This window comes from Myodes glareolus, chromosome 24, assembly GCF_982192425.1.
Source record: "Myodes glareolus chromosome 24, mMyoGla1.1, whole genome shotgun sequence".
In the NCBI taxonomy this organism is placed as follows: Eukaryota; Metazoa; Chordata; class Mammalia; order Rodentia; family Cricetidae; genus Myodes; species Myodes glareolus.
The window spans coordinates 22,172,015-22,178,014 of record NC_142049.1 but is presented as its reverse complement, the minus strand read 5'-3'; positions in this window follow the sequence as shown (position 1 = coordinate 22,178,014).

The window sequence follows — 6,000 nt, the reverse complement described above, 5'->3', positions numbered from 1 at the left end:
CAAAGCTCTGTTTGGAGATCTCCGTGCTTTAAAAATATACACTAAAAATCAACCTGAAAAACCGCATCATGCTGTAAACATAGCATAAGCTACGCATTAACCATAACTCTCATTTATTAGTGGAGGAAAAAAAAGTCCAATGAGATGATTTACAGGTGGGTGACCTGCTAGCTCCTGTAGATGCCAGGATGTGGCACTTCTGTGTCCCACCCACCGAGGTATGGCTTCGGCTGCTGAATACACTCAGAACTTTAGGTAACAACTAAAACCCCCGATCTGGGAGCATTCCTTAACATATGTAGATTTGTCTCCCTAGCTCAGGTTTTGGAGCTCGGCTAATATTTTATCATATAATTACCACTTTCCTCTTAAATATGTGACTCTAAAACTATTAGCTGCCTTATGAGGTGTGACTTCATCTTGAATGGAATTTTTTTTTTTCCTGGGCCATTACATTTCCAGCTTTGCCCAACACCATTGATTTCTCACGCTATGCCCCTGGAGGACTATCATACACACCTGGAGCCGTTAATGTCTTAGGTGTTATTTGATCAGAATCAGCTGCCGTTTCTCAGGCATGGATGTGAAGCAGATCATTTTTTGGCAGTGAAGCAGGGGAGGGAAAGGGAAGCATTTGAGTTGCTGCCTGGTGTCTGGCTTGTTTTTGTTTTTGTGAATTAGCTTGCTCTGCATGTGAACTCGACTTCGGTCTTCACTGGGAATGCAGCCTTGCATCAAGGCTGATAGATCCCGACCTGTTAAGTGTTAAACTGTCAGCACAGACCCGCTCGTGTCCAGACTCTTCTGGCCAGCCTTCTTAGCCGACAGTCGCTTTCTGGAAGGAGCAGGCTTCATTCCGTACCTGCTACTGATGTGTCAGTCAGCTGGCTGCATGCAGCCTCTGAAGCTATTACCAAGAGAGAAGAAAAGGAAAAAGGCGCATTGCACTTTTAAATTACATTTCAGGCTAAACGATCTCATTACTTCCAAAGTAAGATGGAATGCAATATAATTTTGGCAAAGCCGTGGCAGCCTCTTTCTTTTCAATAGAGTTCTGTTGTTACTTGGGGGATGATGGATAAGTGGTGGGAGGAGAGACTTAGCTTGTTCAGTACCACCAAGATCTCGGTCACTATGTAGCAATAAGTGACGGTAGGCAGCTCACCCTGCCACTGTGAGGCAGATGGACACATCCATTTACACCGATAGCCAGGGAGGTTTGCAATACAGACAATAGGAAAAGGACAAGCTGAAGGAATGCATAGGACAGTTCCACTGGGCATGCTCAGCCTCAACAACTCAATGCCCACTTGTTAAAAAAAAAAGAAGAAGAAGATGAAGAAGGGGGCCAAGTCTTACTCTTCCTCAGGGCTTATTGCCCAACTGAGGCAAATTCATGCTTTAATGACCGCGGCGCACTGATTCATTCACCGTACGAATCCCTGTGGCCCGTGCTTTTAAAATGGGGTCTGTGGGGCCTGTGGACACAGAGCCCATTGTGTTTCTGAGCAAAAGAATGTGCATTTTCTGAGACTCCCTAATGATAGGCTCTCTTGAACATTATAGCACCCAGTTGACACCGATTCAATTTATAGTGTGCTGAGCAAGGCAAGAATGGACTATTTGCCTTTGCGCTTTAATTCGGACAGCTCTTGATTCCAAGCAAACTGGCAAACCGCAAACTGCAGACCTGCTTCAAGGCAGCTGGGAAGAGGGCCCGCGGTGTTACTCTGAACCCCCGAGTTTGCTCTTGAACTCCCCTAGAGTACGAACCACTGGAGCGGGAGATGTGTCTCTGGGTTTTATATTTTGTGCGTCATTCCCATCCCAGACTACGCAAGGATAAAGCATCCTCAGTCAGCACTCAAGAGTAACTAAGTCTTCGTAGGACGTTCCAGTCATATCAGATTTAGTCAGCTAACTGGATAAAGAATAAAGGTCAAAATTATTACTTTTAAAACAATTTATTTTATTTTAGTTATACATGTAGGTGTATGGATATATGTGCATGTGCTTGGGGAGGCCAGAAGAATGGTCAGATCCCCTGGAGGTGGAGTTACAGGCAATTGTGAGATGCAGGAAATGGACAGAGGGAATAGAACTCGGGACCTCTACAAGAACAGCAAGGGCTCTTAACCACTGAGATATCTCTTTGACTCTGGATCTAACTTTTTAATATGCAATTTTAATTTCATTAAGTGGCTTCGAAACAAGTTTTGTCACTTGCTTCTCTCCTCAATGAGCCAAGCTAAAAGGCACAGTGTTCCAAAACCTGGGTAACACCCCTCTGCTATGATACCGTGTTTGTTTTCCCATCAGTCAAAACCCCACCTGCTTTTCAAAGTCCACTTCTCATGCCGCCTTCTGCTTGAAGACTCCAAGAACCCAACCCTAACCCCCGTCTCCTTTGCTGGGTATCTTCAGAGACCTGTTTCACAGTTGCTGAAAAGGATGCTGGCACCTGTTTCTTCTTCCTTCTACTCAACAGCTTTCGTGTGTGCCATTTGGCCGCTTTAAAACTGCTGAGAGTTAGTCTGGAGGTAGAAAGTGTGAACTGATGGAAGAGAAGGAGGCAAACTGAAGAGGGGCTGCTTTCCGTAGAGGTGGCGTGAGGGGGTAGGGTCTGAAGCCACCGGGGTTCCGGATACAAAAGAAGAGACCAGGGAGGAAGGGAATCGGGCAGGAAAGCTGGGCTTCAGGGGAGAGAAAACTCCGTCAGGGTCTGAGGTGCAGGGTTCCCACACGTTGCAGCGTCCTCAAGAATGTGATGGATCTTTTGGGTCGTGAGCCTTTGAGCCAGAATCATCATCTAAGTGTTCAGAAAGACTTCATTCAGCAACTCAGGGGAGCAGATAAAGAATCCCACAATCTAACATTAGGTAAATCTCATGGAGTCCTGTGGAGGAGGAAGAGAAGGAAGAGAAAGAGGAGGAGGAGGAAGAGGAGAAGGAGGAGGAAGGATCAGAGAAACTAGAGAGGTCAGGGACATGAGTCACAGAATTAACTGACCAGGACTCATGAGGGTTCACAGATAGCCAGGAGCCTGTAGGGGTCTAATTTAGGTCCCATATATATATATATATAATGGCTGAGTAGCTTGGTGTTCTTGTGGGATTCCTAACAGTGGAAGTAGGGGCAGTCGCTGACTCTTTTGCCTGCTGGTAGGACCCTTTTCCTCCTACTGGGTTGCCTAGCCCAGCCTTGATGTGATGGTATGTGCCTGGTCTTATTTATATACATCAGTTACATCCATCTGGTTATTGCAAATAACACTGCCTCTAACTATTCATTGACACACCTACATGGGTATAAATGCAAAGGGTAATACAATACCTGGATTTTATTATTTTGTTTGTGGTGGGATAAATTCGGTGTTTTCTCAGAAGAAAAAAAATACACCCCAACACCATTAAATAACTCATCCATAATTTGTGTCAAATTCCTATATATGGACTTCCCGTTTCTTGTTTTTCAAAGATTGATTTTTAGTTTAGGTGTAGGAATACTGCTTGTGTATATGCATACACACCACATGTGCACCTGGTATCTACAGACACCACAAGAGGAAGGGGTGAAACCCTGAAACCAGGGTTATAGCCAAGGTGTGGGTGCAGGAAACTGAACCCAGGTCATTTGCAAGAGCAGCAAGTGCCCTTAATTGCAGAGCCATCCTCCAGTCCTTATTTTGAGTTTTAATTTATCCTGTTTTCAGCCATTCGCCAGAAGCAGGTTGTTTCATTACTCATTTATACTTAATCTTTGTTTTCACACTGGATGACTTATTGAGTAACAATATGGTAACATAAAACAGTGAGCTTCATGATGATATAATGACATTTCTCAGACAAGGATGCCACCCCTAATGTCCCTTCCTGTGCCCTCGACCCTTCCACTGTTCCTCTTTCCCGTCTCTGAGCAACTACTGGTCATTCGCTTTTCCATGTCATTCTAAAATTTCGAGGGGTTGGCTCAGATTTAGGACTACCATGTATTATGAATTGTAGTGTTTTTACTGTATGTGTTAGTCAGGGTTCTAGAGTAACAGAACTTATAGAATGAATCTATGTATGTATGCATGTATGTATGTATATATGTGTGTATCAGTATATGTTGGAATCCCAAAGAAGTAGGCTCTATTGTCAGCGAAGGAACAGACTTGCTAGCAAGGCATAGGCAAACAGGCAGAGAGGAAAATCTTTCTTCTTCCATGTTCTTATATAGGCTTCTAGCAGAAGGTATGGCCCAGGTTAGAGATGGGTTTTCCCATCTCAAAAGATCTCGATTACCGGTGTGTCTTCCTACCTCTGCGACCCGAGTTAGAAGTAGATCATACTACTTCAAATTATTTAAAAAAAATTCCTCACAGGTGTGCCTTCCATTTTGAGGTTTTAGTTAATTCCAGATGTCGTCAAGTTGACAACCAGGAATATCCATCACACTGTATATACAGAATTTTCTACTATTATAGACCTATAATAGCTAAATTGCAGAAAACAGAGATTTTTTAATATTATCTTACCCTCCTCCCTGAGCATGAATCAAATGAGTATGTCTTGGATTATTTGCATTAGATAGATTTTAAGTTAATTGTTGTTGGTGTTTCTGGCTTGATTAGCAAACAGTTGTTTGGTGAGGGGCTGAAGAGAGATCACCCAGTAAAATGCTTGTTGGGCAGGTATGAAGACCAAAGTTCCTTCCCTAAGCCCACACTTTAAAAAGCTGGACATGGTCGTGTGCACTTGTAATGTCAGTGCTGGGGGAGTGGAGACAACTCAGGTGACTCAGTCTTAAGCAATAGAAACTGATCTAGAAAGCACAGATGACAGATGACATACCCAAACTGTCATTAGAAATGGGCCTCAAATAGTCAAGAAGATGGAGAACGGGCTCATAGGGGATGGGGAAATGCAACTGCTGATGATGGAAATTAGGACATTAAAATTCGAGATAAGACCTCATAGGAGTGATAGTAATTAAATGGGGGAAGAAGTGTGAGTGGGCTCCCAGCAACAGAGGCCATCCTGAAAGAAAAGCAAAAAGGGTCTAAAAACAATGAAGTCTGAAGAGGCCTCTAATAAGGACAGGGGGCTAAACAGCGTGCAATTTAGTCACAGGAAATGCTTTGGAGAGAGAAAAATATTTTAAACAATCATTTTTCCTGAATTTCCAATTTAGTGACCATTAAGAAAGACCCAGATTGCTCAAGAGACATTGAGCAGAGAGAAAATGAAGAACGCCACACCAACAAGCAAGAACAAGAAAAATCTTTAAAACTTCCAAGAAAAAAAAGATGCAGGTGACGGCCAATGAAGAATAACAGCAGATTTACTGACAGAAACGATGAAAGCCAGACGGCAGTAGAGTGGCATTTTAAAGGACTGGAATAAAAATTTTAAACTCCACCTAGAATTTTATGGTTAGGGGTGGAAAAAAGCTCTGTCAGAAATGAAAGCAAATAAAGACCTTTGCAGACATAAAAAGAAAAAGCTAAAAGGATTTTATTGCCATCAGAATCACACCAAAAAGAAATCTGTTAAAGAAAATCCTTTAGACGGAAGGAATGTGATGACAGATGGGCATCTGGATCTTCACAAGTGAGGAGATGAGAAGTGGTACCCAAAGTGAGAGGCAGGAGGCTAGATGTGGTCCATGGAGAGAGGCAGGAGGCTAGATGTGGTCCATGGGGAGAGGCAGGAGGCTAGATGTGGTCCACAGGGAGAGGCAGGAGGCTAGATGTGGTCCACGGGGAGAGGCAGGAGGCTAGATGTGGTCCACGGGGAGAGGCAGGAGGCTAGATGTGGTCCACGGGGAGAGGCAGGAGGCTAGATGTGGTCCACGGGGAGAGGCAGGAGGCTAGATGTGGTCCACGGGGAGAGGCAGGAGGCTAGATGTGGTCCACGGGGAGAGGCAGGAGGCTAGATGTGGTCCATGGGGAGAGGCAGGAGGCTAGATGTGGTACTCAAGGGGAGAGGCAGGAGGCTAGGTGTGGTCCATGAGGAG